Source organism: Sciurus vulgaris (assembly GCF_902686455.1).
Source record: "Sciurus vulgaris genome assembly, chromosome: 2".
Taxonomy (NCBI): domain Eukaryota; kingdom Metazoa; phylum Chordata; class Mammalia; order Rodentia; family Sciuridae; genus Sciurus; species Sciurus vulgaris.
The window spans coordinates 32,287,844-32,302,545 of record NC_136462.1 but is presented as its reverse complement, the minus strand read 5'-3'; the positions used below and the strand labels follow the sequence as shown (position 1 = coordinate 32,302,545).

Here is a 14,702-nt window from a genome sequence, read left to right as displayed (position 1 = left end):
CCAGAGCATTGCCACTAAATTTAAGGTTAATTGAGATAGTAGAATGGGGTTAGCAGCATTTATTATAATACTGTGATACTTGAGTTGGTGCAGCATTGGTCTTAATAGAGAAGCAGACCTCCATGGGCATGGGAACTTGTTTTTGACATCGTGTTACAAGTCAGTAACTCAGAAGTATTGTTGACTATTCAAGAAGTAGTGGTGGAAAGAAGCTGCAAGATTTGGCCTAGCTGTCCTACTTCTCAGTTTATACCCAAAGGACTTAAAATCAGCATATTATAGTGATGGAGCCTCATCAGTGTTTATAGCAGCTCAATTCACAATACCTAAGCTATGGAGCCAACCTAGATGCCCTTCAACAGATAAATGGATTAAAAAATGTGAGATATATATAAAAAAGTATATATGTATATGTGTGTGTACATATATATGTATATATATTTATAAATGATGGAATATTACTCAGCCTTAAAGAAGAATGAAATTATGGTATTTGCCAGTAAAGGAATGGAGCTGGAGAATATTTTGCTAAGTGAAATAAGCCAATCCCCAAAAAACCAAAAGCTGGATGTTTTCTGTGATATTCAGATGCTGATGCATAGTGTGTTGGGGGTGGAGGTGGGGACTAGGGAATAATAGAGTTACTTTAGATTAGGTAGAGGCGAGTGAAGGGAAGGGAAGGGGGATGGGGATAGGAAGGAGAGTTGAATGAATCAGATGTTTTTATCCCATGTACATATATAATTATATGACCAGTGGGATTCTACATCATGTATAACCAGAAGAATGAGAAATTATACTCCATTATATATGATGTATCAAAGTGCATTCTACTGTCATGTACAACTAATTAAAACAAATTAAAAATTAGTAGTGGTAGACTTCTAAGCAGAAATAATGTAATCAGGGAAGTTAATGTGGCTGTAAGACTCACCCTGCAGACCAAGCATATTGTTATAAAGCAAATAATTTGCATTTAAATAACCTATCACTATTCACTTTAAAAGGTGGGACAATGTGATAAAAATAAATTTCATTCCTGTCAATAAGTTCTGGATGAATCAAAGATATGCATTTTAATAGAGACTTAAACTTTTAGAATATGGGAAAACATATGGATGATATTGGAAATTTGGAGAACTTTTTGAACAAAACACAAAAACCCAACTTACAGATTTGGCATGTTAAAATTTTCAAATGCAGGTATAAGAAAACATACTTAAAGCAAAGGTCCGAGACAAACTGCAGACTATGAAAATAAATTTAGATACACGTGCCTAATGAGTGATAAATATTTGTAGTAAATAAAAAAATTGCCTAGGAACTGGGATATAGCATAAGATTGAAATTTCTCTGCAGAGTCCAGAGGAATTAATATTTTAGCTATATTTCTTTATTATATACAACAAATTTTGCAGAATAGTAACATTTATTAAATCTGGATGGTGGGTATCTCTGTTTTTGCATGTTTCACGTATTAACTTAAGGTTCTGTTTAAACTGATAACATTGCAGTCTGCAACTAAACACATTGGATTGGACACATGCAGTTATTTCCTTTCCCTCAAGTCACTTGCCAGCACTGTCCAGGGAATATAAAGAGATACAACATTCAAGGTCAAATAAGGGGAAAAGAAATAGAACAGATTAGAATTAACCTGACAGTTTTTGTCAGTAGGGAAGAGAGAGATATATTGTAACCAATTTTGTGATGCGGAGTGAGCCCAGTCAGAAAGGGTTTACAGAGAGGTTCTGGAAAATGTTGACGCTGTGCAGCTTTGAAATTGGAGTCCACCAGTTGTGGGGAAGATTGGACTGAGGGACAAGACTGGTCGGAGATACATTTTGGTCCCTTCCTTAACCCAGTGTAATCATGGATGCTATACAAACAGGAATTATTTGAAATATTTCCAAATGTGGGAGTAAACTAAGAAAAAGAAACAAGAATTGGGAGACAGGGTGGATCCACCAGGAGAGGAGGGAAGAAACTTCAGGATGGGAGTTGGTGGGTGTTCTTGGGAGTGCCTGTGCAGTGGACCTAGAGATCAGCTGGGTGGACCGGGCTGAGAAGGGAGTTCTAAGGGAGCCGTCTTCAGGGAAGAGAATGGAATTGGGGAGCCTCCTGCTTTTGATCATGTGGAAAACAGTAATGAGAAGATGTAAATCCTGACACACACACATATGTAATCTCTGTTCTGTATACATACGTATCACACATGGGAACAGAGTGGGGCAGGGATGTGCGGGAGATCCTTAATGGAAGCATTCTGATTTCTCATCTTGCACAAAGAACTTCACCAGGTAGTCTTAAATCAAGAAGAGGCAACATGAGCATGCTGCTTAGGAATATGAAAACACTTGAGGACGGCTGAGTTGTGGCTTAGTGGCAGCGTGCTCGCCTAGCATGCATAGGGACCTGAGTTCGAACCTCAGCAGCACATAAAAATAAAGCTATTGTGTCCACCCACAACTAAAAAAAGTAAAAAAAAAAAAAAAATACTAGAGGAAACAGTGCTATGAATTGAACGTGGTTATTCTTGGAAATGGGAAAGATAAAGCAGTACGTTTTCTTTATGTTTCTGCTTACGATTTGCCTTTAATTAGTTATGCATTACTTTGATAAAAGCACAAATTAACTAAACTTAAATGAATATTGCAGTGAGCATCTTTGTGTGATAGGTTTTCCTTCTTCTTCTTTTTTTTTTTTTGGCCTGACATTTTTTTCTATTCTAATTAGTTATATATGACAGGAGATTGCATTTATGCATTTTGCTAGATCATACGGAAATGGAGTGTAATCTCTCATTTTTCTGATTGTACACATGGTAGGTTTTTTCCGTCTTCTAGGTTGTAAAATCTCTTCTCAGCCTTTGTCGTGCCACCTATTTTCCTGTTTAGATGTGGTTGGCATTTATGATTAAGCCCCCATGGGCTGAGTATCCTGAACCGTAGTCCTTGACCTGCGGTACTTCAAGTTCCATGGATGGCGCATCAGGGAACCTTAAAAAGTCAAAATGTGTTCTGTATGATTGTGTTTTGGGGACCAAGAATGTGGAAGAGTGAGTGTTGGGGACCTCAAAAGAAAGAGTAGGTGCCAATAGCTACCCATGGAAAGGGAAAGCAGAGAGCTCCTGGGACCTGAAAGGAAGAAAGATGGATGACCAAAGAAATCAAAGGGATGCGAACAGGAAAAGAAGAACTTTGCTGATGACATGATTCTATATTTAGAGGAACCTGGAAATTCCACCAGAAAACTTCTAGAATTCATAAGTGAATTCAGTAAAGTAGCAGGTTACAAGATCAATGCTCATAAATCCAATGCATTTTTATACGTAAGTGATGAATCTTCAGAAAGAGAAGTTAGGAAAACTACCCCATTCACAATAGCATCGAAAAAAATAAAATACTTGGGAATCAATCTCACAAAAGAGGTGAAAGACCTCTACAATGAGAACTACAGAACACTAAAGAAAGAAATTAAAGAAAACCTTAGAAGAGGGAAAGATCTCCCATGTTCTTGGATAGGCAGAATTAATATTGTCAAAATGGCCATAGTACCAAAAGTGCTATACAGAGTCCATGCAATTCCAATTAAAATCCCAATGACGTATCTTACAGAAATAGAGCAAGCAATCATGAAATTCATCTGGAAGAATAAGAAACCCAGAATAGCTAAAGCAATCCTTAGCAGGAAGAGTGAAGCAGGGAGTATTGCAATACCAGATCTTCAACTCTACTACAAAGCAATAGTAACAAAAACGGCATGGTATTGGCACCAAAACGGACAGGTAGATCAATGGTACAGAATAGAGGACACGGACACAAACCCAAATAAATACAATTTTCTCATACTAGACAAAGGTGCCAAAAATATGCAATGGAGAAAAGATAGCCTCTTTAACAAATGGTGCTGGGAAAACTGGAAATCCATATGCAACAGAATGAAACTAAACCCCTATTTCTCACCCTGCACAAAACTCAACTCAAAATGGATCAAGGACCTTGGAATCAGACCAGAGACCCTGCACCTTATAGAAGAAAAAGTAGGTCCAAATCTTCATCATGTTGGCTCAGAATCAGATTTCTTAACGTGACTCCCAATGCACAAGAAATAAAAGCAGGAATCAATAACTGGGATAGATTCAAACTAAAAAGCTTTCTCTCAGTAAAGGGAACTATCAGTAATGTGAAGAGAGAACCTGCAGAGTGGGAGAAAATCCTTGACATTCATACTTCAGATAGAGCGCTAATTTCCAGAATATATAAAGAACTCAAAAAGCTTTACACCAAGAATACAAATAACCCAGACAACAAATGGGCTAAGGAAATGAATGGACACTTCACAGAAGAAGATCTATAAGCAGTCAACAGATATATGAAAAAATGTTCAACATCTCTAGTAATAAGAGAAATGCAAATCAAAACTACCCTAAGATTCCATCTCACCCCAATTAGAATAGCGATTATCAAGAATACAAGCAACAGGTGTTGGCGAGGATGTGGGGAGAAAGGTACACTCATACATTGCTGGTGGGGCTGCAAATTAGTGCAGCCACTCTGGAAAGCAGTGTGGAGATTCCTTAGAAAACTTGGAATGGACCCTCCATTTGACCCAGCTATCCCACTCCTTGGCCTATACCCAAAGGATCTAAAATCAGCATACTACAGAGATACAGCCACATCAATGTTCATAGCTGCTCAATTCACAATAGCCAGACTATGGAACCAACCTAGATGCCCTTCAATTGACGAGTGGATAAAGAAACTGTGGTATATATACACAATGGAATATTACTCAGCCATAAAGAATGACAAAATTATGGCATTTGCAGACAAATGGATGAAATTGGAGAATATCATGCTAAGTGAGATAAGCCAATCTCAAAAAGACAAGGGACAAATGATATCGCTAATAAGTGGAGGATGACACATAATGGGGGGGAGGGAAGGGTTAGTGTTAGGGTTAGAGTTAGGGTTAGGGAGGGGGGCAAGTATGGAGGAAGAAAGTACTGTATAGAGGGTAAAGAGGGGTGGGAGGGGTGGGGGGAAGGGGAAAAAAATAACAGAATGAATCAAACAACATTACTGTATGTGGATTTATGATTACACAAATGGTATGCCTTTGCGCCATGTACAGACAGAGAGGCAACATGTATCCCATTTGTTTACAATAAAAAAAAAAAAAAAAAAAGAATACAAGCAACAATAGGTATAGGTGAGGATGTGGGGAAAAAGGTACACTCATACATTGGGGCTGCAAATTAGTGCAGCCACTCTGGAAAGCAGTGTGGAGATTCCTTAGAAAACTTGGGATGGAACCACCATTTGACCCAGCTATCCCACTCCTTGGCCTATACCCAAAGGACTTAAAGTCAGCATCCTACAGAGATACAGCCACATCAATGTTCATAGCTGCTCAGTTCACAATAGCCAGATTGTGGAACCAACCTAGATGCCCTTCAATTGAATGGATAAAGAAACTGTGAGGTGTGTGTGTGTACACACACACACACACACACACACACACACACACACAATGGAATATTACTCAGCCATAAAGAAGAATAAAATTATGGCATTTGCAGGCAAATGGATGAAGTTAGAGAATATCATGCTAAGTGAGATAAGCCAATCCCAAAAAACCACAGGACGAATGATCTCGCTGATAAGCGGGTGATGATACATAATGGGGGAAGGGAGGGACGTTATAGAGGGAAAAGAGGGGTGGGAGGGATGGGGCGAAGGAAAAATAACAGAATGATTCAAACATCATTACCCTATGTAAATGTATGATTTACACAAAAGGTAAGCCTCTACTTTATGTACAATCAGAGAAACAAGTTGTATCCCATTTGTTTACAATTAAAAAAAAAAAAAAAAAGAAGGATGACCAAGATCTGGTACAGAGGGAAGTTCCCTCTGCTTGTGAATAGCCACACCATTCCAAATGTTGAAAGACACATTACAGAGCTCAACAGTATGATTTATTTTTTCTGGTTTACCCACTGATCTTTTTTTCCCTTCCTTCCTTCCTTCCTTCCTTCCTTCCTTCCTTCCTTCCTTCCTTCCTTCCTTCCTTCCTTCGGGGATTGAACTCAGGGGCACTTTAGCCCTTTTTCTTTTTTATTTTGAGGCAGGGTCCCATTAAATTGCTGAGGATCTTGCTGAGTTTCTGAGATTGGCCTCAAACTCAAAATCCTCCTACCTCAGCCTCCCAAGTCACTGGTATTACAGGCATGTATAAAAATGTGTGATTTTAACTGTAACACCATTAATAGTGGGTGCTTGCTTTTTTAGGGCTTTTCCTAACAGGCATAAAATGCTGCAGGGTTGTTTTGATTTGTATGTCTTTGAAGCATATTATAGCCATGATTGCTGTAATAACACAAGATAGACCTTTTCTTGTGCTTATGTTCTTTTAAAGCATTTTTCTTACTCAAGCATATACCTTTTTTCTAAACTTGTTTTAACTACAGTTTTGCCAGAAAACTTAAAAAAGACAGTCCCTCACTAATTGGGCAGCAGAGTTGGTGTTAGAAGGTAATAACACTTGAAATCATTATTTCTTTAAAGTAGAAATTTGGGTTTTGAGTGTTGTAATCCTGCTTTTAAATCACCATAAAGTTCCCCGTGGTTCTCCCAAGGAATGCTAAAAGGCAGTAAGGGGTGGGAATAGGAGGGGAGAGGGTGGATTACTTCCTCAAAGTCTTAAAGTAAGATTTAAACTGAAGAAGAAGGATGGGGAGGGAAGACAGCACAGTGGGGCTGTGTCCAGTGGAGTCACCCCCGTGGGTTCTGCTGAGGCCTGGCGGGAACCTGGAGTTCTGGGAGCGTGGTGCTAGAGCTGGAGAGGCCCGGCTCTTGAGCAGGGTGACCCTCGGTGTTGAGCAGGTTCAAGTCCGCTCTGGCGGGAGGGCGCCCTGTTGCTCCCCAGGTGCTTCTCCTGTGGCTCTTCATCCCCCAGCCCGCGCCTCCCCTCTGGCTCCGTGAGCACGGGCACCTCTCCTAAGCCGGATGCCCTCTCTGCTCGTGCCCCTGGGCCCTGTCTTCTGGTGTGTGCACCCCGCTCTCACACAGTGTCTAGATTACACAGCCCCCAGTAGCTACCACTGGGGCTGGGGTTGGGTCCCTTTGAAGAAGTTATGTGCTTTGCACTTTGTCTTATTTCCATTTAAAAAAATGTTTAATAAGCATATAAATCATTGATTTTAAAAGACAGCTTTGAAAAGGGGACCTCAGAGGAGAGACTTCCATAGGAGAGAAAAATTATTTGAGGGTAAAAGATAAAAATTACTTTGACCATCTTGATTTGAGGGAATTGTTTTCTGGTTTCCGTTGCCTTTCTCAGCTGCGCTGTTAGCCGCTGTGCCTTCTCTTGTCCTATGGAATGTGTTCATTTGCTTCGCTAGGGTTTTAAAATCTGTTGTGTATTCGTTTGCTGTTAGTTGTTTTATTGTGACAGTGTCTCACCCAGTCCTCCCTTCTTGTTCTTAAGATACTTGCTTGTTTGTGTGCCCACTTTTCATGCCTTTTGATACCAAGAGGATGGGGGGAAGGAGGTCAAGCTGCCACTAGTTTTCACTCACTGCTGTTGTGGAAGCTCTTTAAGGGGCAGAGATGAAACTGAAATCCATATTAAATTGTGATGACGTGGGCCTAGTTTTGGCACGACTCTTGAACACAGACATTTTTAAGATAACCACAGTTACGTTTTTATTATGATATAAATGCTGTTATTTTCTAGTCTATTTTATTCCTTCATTTGTTTGCTGCTGGGGATTGAACCCAGGCCCTTGCTCACACTGAGCATGTGCTCTGGCACTGAGCTGCACCTCCAGCCCTTTATATGTTACTTTCTGTTCCATTTTAGTGTGGTTTTTAATACAGATACTGATCTTAGGTGCTTTGTGAATAAGGACGAGACAAATCTCTACTCTATACACCAAAAGTTTGGGGAGAAAGACCCAGACGTGTAGAGTAGTTAGTCATGGCATTTCCGTATATAGCAGAAGGGGAGGCCTTTTTAGAAAGGAGGTTGCGTTGGTGCGGGAACTGGCCTTGGGACCAGATCATAGCGTCACTGATCTCATCTAGCTGCACATTTCTGTGGAAACTGCAGTGAGTGTCCCCATACAGGTAGCGAGGGAGAAAATCTGGGTGGTGGTGGTGCCTGTGCACAACTTTGGCCATAGCTGGTGGCAGCAGATTACTAAAATGCAGGCTCCGGGAGGCAGTGTGGTATGACTGGCGGGTTGGGTCGGGTGTGAGGAAATCCAGCCTCTCATGCGGGCCTGTTCTGCGTGTGGGGTGTCATGGGTTCCCATGAGGTCTTCTTTATAACAGCTCATGGTTAGGAGTTCTGAATGTTGGGCTCTTAGTTCAGGCCCGGTGGTCTGGGAGATCTATATGGAGAAGTGCAGACCTGCTTCCTTCTGTCGGGGTAAGAAGGAGGGAGTGCAGAGGCAGGTTCCAGTTAGTCTTGGGTTCCAGGCCCAAGTCAGACCATGATCAGGTGGCTGCTGAGGAGCCTCTGAAGGTTCCCAGACTGAAGGACCACCGGAGCATTTTGAAAAACTAGTTAGCACTTAATGTTTTTTCTCCCACTGGATGCGTGTCCGCTAGGTATAGAGAGATGTGTGCCTGGTTGGACTTCAGAAGTGACACTTGGGCTGTAAGGGAGGCCTTTTCAGGAACGTGTTTTCAAAGTAGTTTTCTGCCACAGATTCTTTACCTGCCGGCCCAGTGTCTATTGAGAGCGCCCACTACCTAGTGAGCTCTTTGTGACATCCACTGTCTGTCTGGCTTTATGACTTTAGTCGTGTCATTTACCTCTCTGAACTGCTTTTTCATCCATTAAATGGTGACACTGACCTCCTAGGGTGCTGGCGGGGACTGTCAGAGAATGAAAGAAGTGACCAAGTCCTGCCCTCTTGAGCCCTCCTGGCAGTTCATGCTTAGAGATAAGGTCCAGTGACGTGGACACACCCACCATCTGCGGTCTGTGTTCAAGGAAATGCCAGAGCATTGTGGAGTGGTTTTATATTTTCACTTTTTCTTTTAAGTTCTTGGTTCTTAGGGTAGTATTTTAAAATCTGCTAAGTGAAATGAAGTTACTCTTGTTATTAATCATGGTTGGTGATGACTTGGATATTAGAGTATTGCAGTGAAGCAACTTGACATTTACCCATTGTTACTGATGCTGCTTCCTACACTTTCCCTAAGCTAAATTTAATGTGCTTTTCCAAGTATGCTTTTTAAAAATTCTTTTTGGAGCATAAATATTCAAATGAGGAAACCATGGTATCCTTCATAAAGCCATTAATAATGTGCCACCTTCCTGAGCCTTCTGGTTTCCTGCGCGTCTCTCTTCTCAGTTTTATTACAGGGACTTGACGGTGGAAATGCGCCCTCCCCATGGCTGGCTGCTCAAACAGCCCTTGTTGGCAGCTTGGAAAAGCTACCTTAGTGATGCTGGTTCTCCACTGTGGTTTTGCCAGAGTTCATTAAATGTGGATCCGTGACAATTTTCATGGCTTATCTAATATAAATCTGAGTTTATACACTTCAGACTATCACTTTCCCTTCTGCCCCCCACCCGGAGAAGAAAGCACCACCTGCCTCTTTCCCAGAGTATCCTGCAGTTTCAGGTCCTTGAGTCACCAGTTCCTGGTGGGTGGCACTTGAGTAATGCCCTCTGGAAAGCTGACCTGAGAGGCCAGATACTGATGTTTTTCAGACAGTTTTCACTTCTGCAGAAGGAGGATCATGAAAAGGACAGAACGTACTTGGGAAAGTCGATGCATCCCAGGAGAGGGGGATGGGGACGGCACCTGTGCCTCATGTGGACGACCTCACCTGGTTTTCCCAGGTTACCACAGCCTTGGAGTGGGCAAAGCGAGGCTCTCGGCTCGAGCGGCCCCTTACGCCAGTGCTTAGGGCACGGAGAGCATCTGTCAATGAGGAAAGGTGGCAGTTGTGTTGATTGACTATGAAGTCACTCTTCGAATGCTGTCAGTACTGCTGATCTTGACTTCTTTAGTCCTCTCTGTATAACCTGCTTCGATTTCATTCTAATTTGAAGATTTAGCACAAGAACATCTCACTGAAAATACCTAACATCTTGTTAAATTTCGACTTGTTTGGTGATTTGAACAATGGGAGGTTTGACAGTGTAGTATTTTATAAATTATCGTTCAAGGATATGTTAATCATTCCCAGATCATATTTTGTTTTAAGCAATAGAACAGTGTTTTTTCTCTTAGTCTTGTTTTTGATTATAAAGGTAACACATTTTCATTTTAGAAAATAAAAATATATAGACAAAAAAGAAAAAACCCACCTGAACTTATTCATAATCCAACTATCTATAAAATTCCTCCATGAACTGTCTGCCTGAGTTCATACATCTGTACATACACAAATATACCTAACATTCTAAAAACATGGCTATATTTATAATGTGTATACAAACTTTTATTTTTATCTTGTGTTCTTTTAAAACATGGGTCTTGCTCTTAATTAGGAGGTCAACAAGTTGCATAGTGTAAAGATGCTCTCTTTTTTTAAAAAAAGTGAGTCCAGGGTCAAATCAGTTAAGAAATCTCTTTGTTTAATAAAATTAGTGATTTTTAGAACTATAGGTTTCATGAAAGTTTTTCATATACTAACATGTGTTAATATGTGCTAAGAAAGTGATAATGAGTCCCTGCCTTATTGGGTTATGGAACCTCTTTTGGTGGATAAATAACTTCAGTAATCTGAGCACAATTTGGAAAGATTTGACAAGTATTTTCCTCTGTATACTGATTTTCTGCTATTTATTGGTTTGCCCTCCTGGTGTCTATTTTTCACATTTCCTTTTGCCCAGATTGTATTTGGTAATAAGTTGTTTAGTTTTAGATCATATTTGACTATCAGCTGTTCAGTACTACATCAAAATTTGCAGTATTGGTAAGTTTTTTAAAACATATTTTAAGTAACTGTTAAAGTTAGTACATTAAGAACACTCTTTAGCTTTACTGGTCTGATCTGACCTCTTGATAACCTGTTGCCAGACATGAAATTTTGAATGCTCTTGGCAAGTTGGTAAGCCCTGATTTCTTTTCTTTCGAGTATTTTAACTTATTGTACACCAAACCCTTAGTTTTCCTCTAACAATTCTTATTGGTGTTTGCCTTTTTATGTTTACCCCCTTACCCTTGAATCCCATTTTGTCTTCCTACTTGAAGCTCCTCAAACCTATTGGTGTTTTATCAACTGCTTATTGCATAAGTTTAGGAGTATTTGAATGTAAGCGGTAACCAGTTGTATGTCTTTCTGGTCTTTATTTTTGCAGGTATTGAATTGTTTTACTATTCATTAATAATTCCACTTGCAACGTGCTTAACACCTTCTTTATTTTCTTATCCCTCTTCTGCCGTCAAGCTTTCTGCCAAATTTTCATGTTCTTTATTTCACCCTCAACTGTGCAGAGTGAACTTTATTAAGCATTTAATAGGTAACCTCTTTCATTGAATGTTTTTATTTGGGAGGGTGGGAGGCAAATGTGTCCTCTGGCCAAACAGGCATATTTTTTAAAAAAATTGTTTCTATCTCTAAATTCAATTATAACTTTATCTTGTTGTGCATTTTGCATCCACAACTTCTGTATTCACTTTGTTAATTTCTGCACAAGGTTTTAAAATCCACTTTGTCTCCATGTGTTGTCTTTTTCAGATAGTGAGCATTTGGAGAGTAGAAACTAGGTTTATCAACTCTGTTTTTCCTAGTCTTTCCTGCTTTTTGCTGAAGGGATAGAACGGAAAGGAAAGAAGGGGGAAATTCCAGTCTAAAAAGTTATGTGCTGATTCATAAATCTTAAATTACCCCTGGCACTGCACTGAGATATTTGTACATGTCCCTGCCTCACTTGGAAGAGAAGTTCCTTCTGTCTGAGATGCTACTTCTGTGGAATGTGAGTGAAATTGAGAAAAGCCATGAAGGGATGTGAAGGAAGAGAGTTTCGCCTGACTGGATTTTCTTAGCTAATCTAATAGTCAGGAACCAGGAAGTTATATTTGATTTAAAATACAGTGTCCTGTTACATTCTGAAGTAACAATATTGACAGGTAATCTAAATCTATGTGCACAATGTAAAACTGCTGACATGGAAATTTTTGTACTTCAGTAGCATCTATCTCTGGGTTATTAGGCCATTTGAATAGTTTTGCACCAGCAGATTTCCTTTTGTTGTGAGCAGGGTCTGTACTGGAAACTGTACCAGAAACATACAACATCCCATTTTGGATATGGAAGTACAGCAGTTGATAAAGCACTGCATCTTTCTGGAGACCGCCACATCGCATGTGATTATTTCAGGACAGGAACTGTAGTGTTTCCCTCAGCCCTTTCCCACATCTTCTTGTTAACCTTTAAACTGCTCTGTATGCTCTTAACATGAAAGTTTTCTGTGCCGTTTCTTTCATTCAGTTACTTGAATTATTTATGGCCCTCACTCCCTTCCCATTTATTTTCTGAAAAAAAAAATTGACTTTCCCATTTTTCTGCTTGGTCATTTGTGTATTCATTATAAGAAATAGATATTAAATAAACACCTGTGGATTTGATCTGGAATTCAGGGGGTAGGGCCATGAGCAGAGACTTGGTGGCAACAGCACAGAGATGACATTTAAAGCTGCGGGTTATGTCATATCTGGGATGGTGTTGCTGGAATACTCGCTGCCAAGCAGAGAGCTGCCCCACCGCCAACCATTTCATCATTCTGTCTTTGTTTGCTTATATGAACAACTGTGATCCTACTAAGTTAGCACCCAGGTGTCCATAGTAAAAATTTGAATTCCATTGTACTCACTCCTGCTGTCTAATCCTAATGCATTTCGTGTTTATATGCATCTTAATGATAACACCTTTAAATCTGCTTCCAAAAATATGAAAAGTGATAAGAGAAGGAAAACAAGGATGTAACCTGGTATCCTTGTATTTATATGGAGCCCACCATTGATACTGAATAGTGGGGAAAATGGAGAGTGGCAGGAGCACAGGAGGTCTTATCATGGGGGTCCAGTGAAGACCGATTCAGGGAGGGGTCAAATGCAAATGCCTCACAGGACCAGAGTGACAAGGGCTATTTTGTTGTTTTGGGATTGATCCCAGAGTGCTATACACTGAGCTACAACCCCAGGCCCCTTTCTCTTTTTTTAATTATTCATTTGAGGCAGGGTCCTGCCAAGTTGCCGAACTTGTGATCCTCCTGTCTCAGCCTCCTGAATCAGGATTACAGGGATATACCACTGTATCCATCCACAGTGGCTGCCTTTAGCAGTAAAGAGATCCCTAGAGGTCCACATTCAGTCTGTTGGAGACTTGAGACTCCGAGTGGCTGACCTGCTGTGGTGCACCAAACAGAGTTCCTCTTGTTAAACAGCTTCCAGTCAGAGCGGGAAGTACGCAGGAAGGAGTCATGGCCAATGCATATCCCTGTCGTGACCTCTGCCACGCTTCATCCTCGTATCTGCCTGCCTTGCGCCACTGTACCTGAGCTTCTCTTGAAGGGAAGGACTGTTTCCTCAAAGAGTCTCAGCGCCAGATGTGTGGCCCATGCTCAGAAGAGAATATCAGGTTCTGGGAATGATTTAGAAGAGAGCAGGAAGCACTTCTTCTAGAAAAATGGCAATTTCAGAAAAGGGGTGGAGAGTTAGGTTGGGATAGACGGAGTGATGAAAAGCCTTTCAGCTGATAGAATTGAACTTATGGAAGTGAAGGGTGGTTCCTCTAGATGAACTTAGTGTTTTAGGTAAGTGGATTCACCACGGATTTAAGTAATATCTAGAGCTGTGAAATTAAATGTAATTGGGAAATTTTTATACAGCTTGCTCTTTTAACAGATGGAAGTGGCATGCTATAAGTTAATATTACTCTTCTGTTTGGTTCTCTTGCTTTTTTTTTTTTTTTTTTTTTTTTACTATATTTAATGATGCAGACGAAGGTTTGCTGATATTTAGGAGAATTGCTAATGATTGTCAACATGTGTTTGCTATTCCAGTCAACTCTAGGGTATAGGTTTTAAGATGTTATTGATCTATACCATCATATTACACGCTTGGACAGACATTTTAATTTTCAGCTGGTAATAAATGAAAAGCATCTATATTTCTATATATTCTAGTCAGTGCCCAAAGTTTATGCTGCACCTTAAAGGGGTTGGACACTGTAAATAAGGATAGGAAAAGGAAGGAAAAGGGAGGGGGCTAAATACAGGAAAGAAGGTCCTCATGACTGAAAAAAAATCTGTTATTTAACTTAGTTGCCTGTTTCAGACCTCTTCAGTTTTTACAGGCCATTTAAACTGTGGTTCTCCATATGTGCTCATTGAAATTTTGAAATGGGGGTAGGGAGACATTAAGATGTAATAAGACTCTTGACATTTCTTCTGAATTGTCAAGAAATCTTATATTTAAAATTAAGATTTTAGGCCAGACAGAGTGCTTCATGCCTATGATCCCAGAGACTTGAGAGGCTGAGGTAGGAGGATTGCAAGTTTAAAGCCAATCTCAGCAACTTTGAGGATCTGAGCATCTTAGCAAGATCCTGTCTTTTCACAAAAGGGAAAAAGGGGGGGTGGTGCTGGGGATGTGGCTCAGTGGTAAATGCCCTTGGGTTCAATCCTTGGTCCTTGGTACCCAAAAAATAAATAAATAAGATGTT

General features: G+C 40.3%; 1 protein-coding gene and 1 pseudogene across 14 annotated transcripts in view; one reads left to right on the top strand and one right to left on the bottom strand.

Moving 5' to 3' along the window:
• Positions 1-14,702, bottom strand: part of LOC306653995 (dnaJ homolog subfamily B member 6-like) — a 420,043-nt pseudogene that overhangs the window by 182,213 nt on the left and 223,128 nt on the right. The window lies entirely within an intron of this gene.
• The window catches only part of SIPA1L1 (signal induced proliferation associated 1 like 1), a 362,908-nt gene that overhangs the window by 208,568 nt on the left and 139,638 nt on the right, over positions 1-14,702 (top strand). The window lies entirely within an intron of this gene.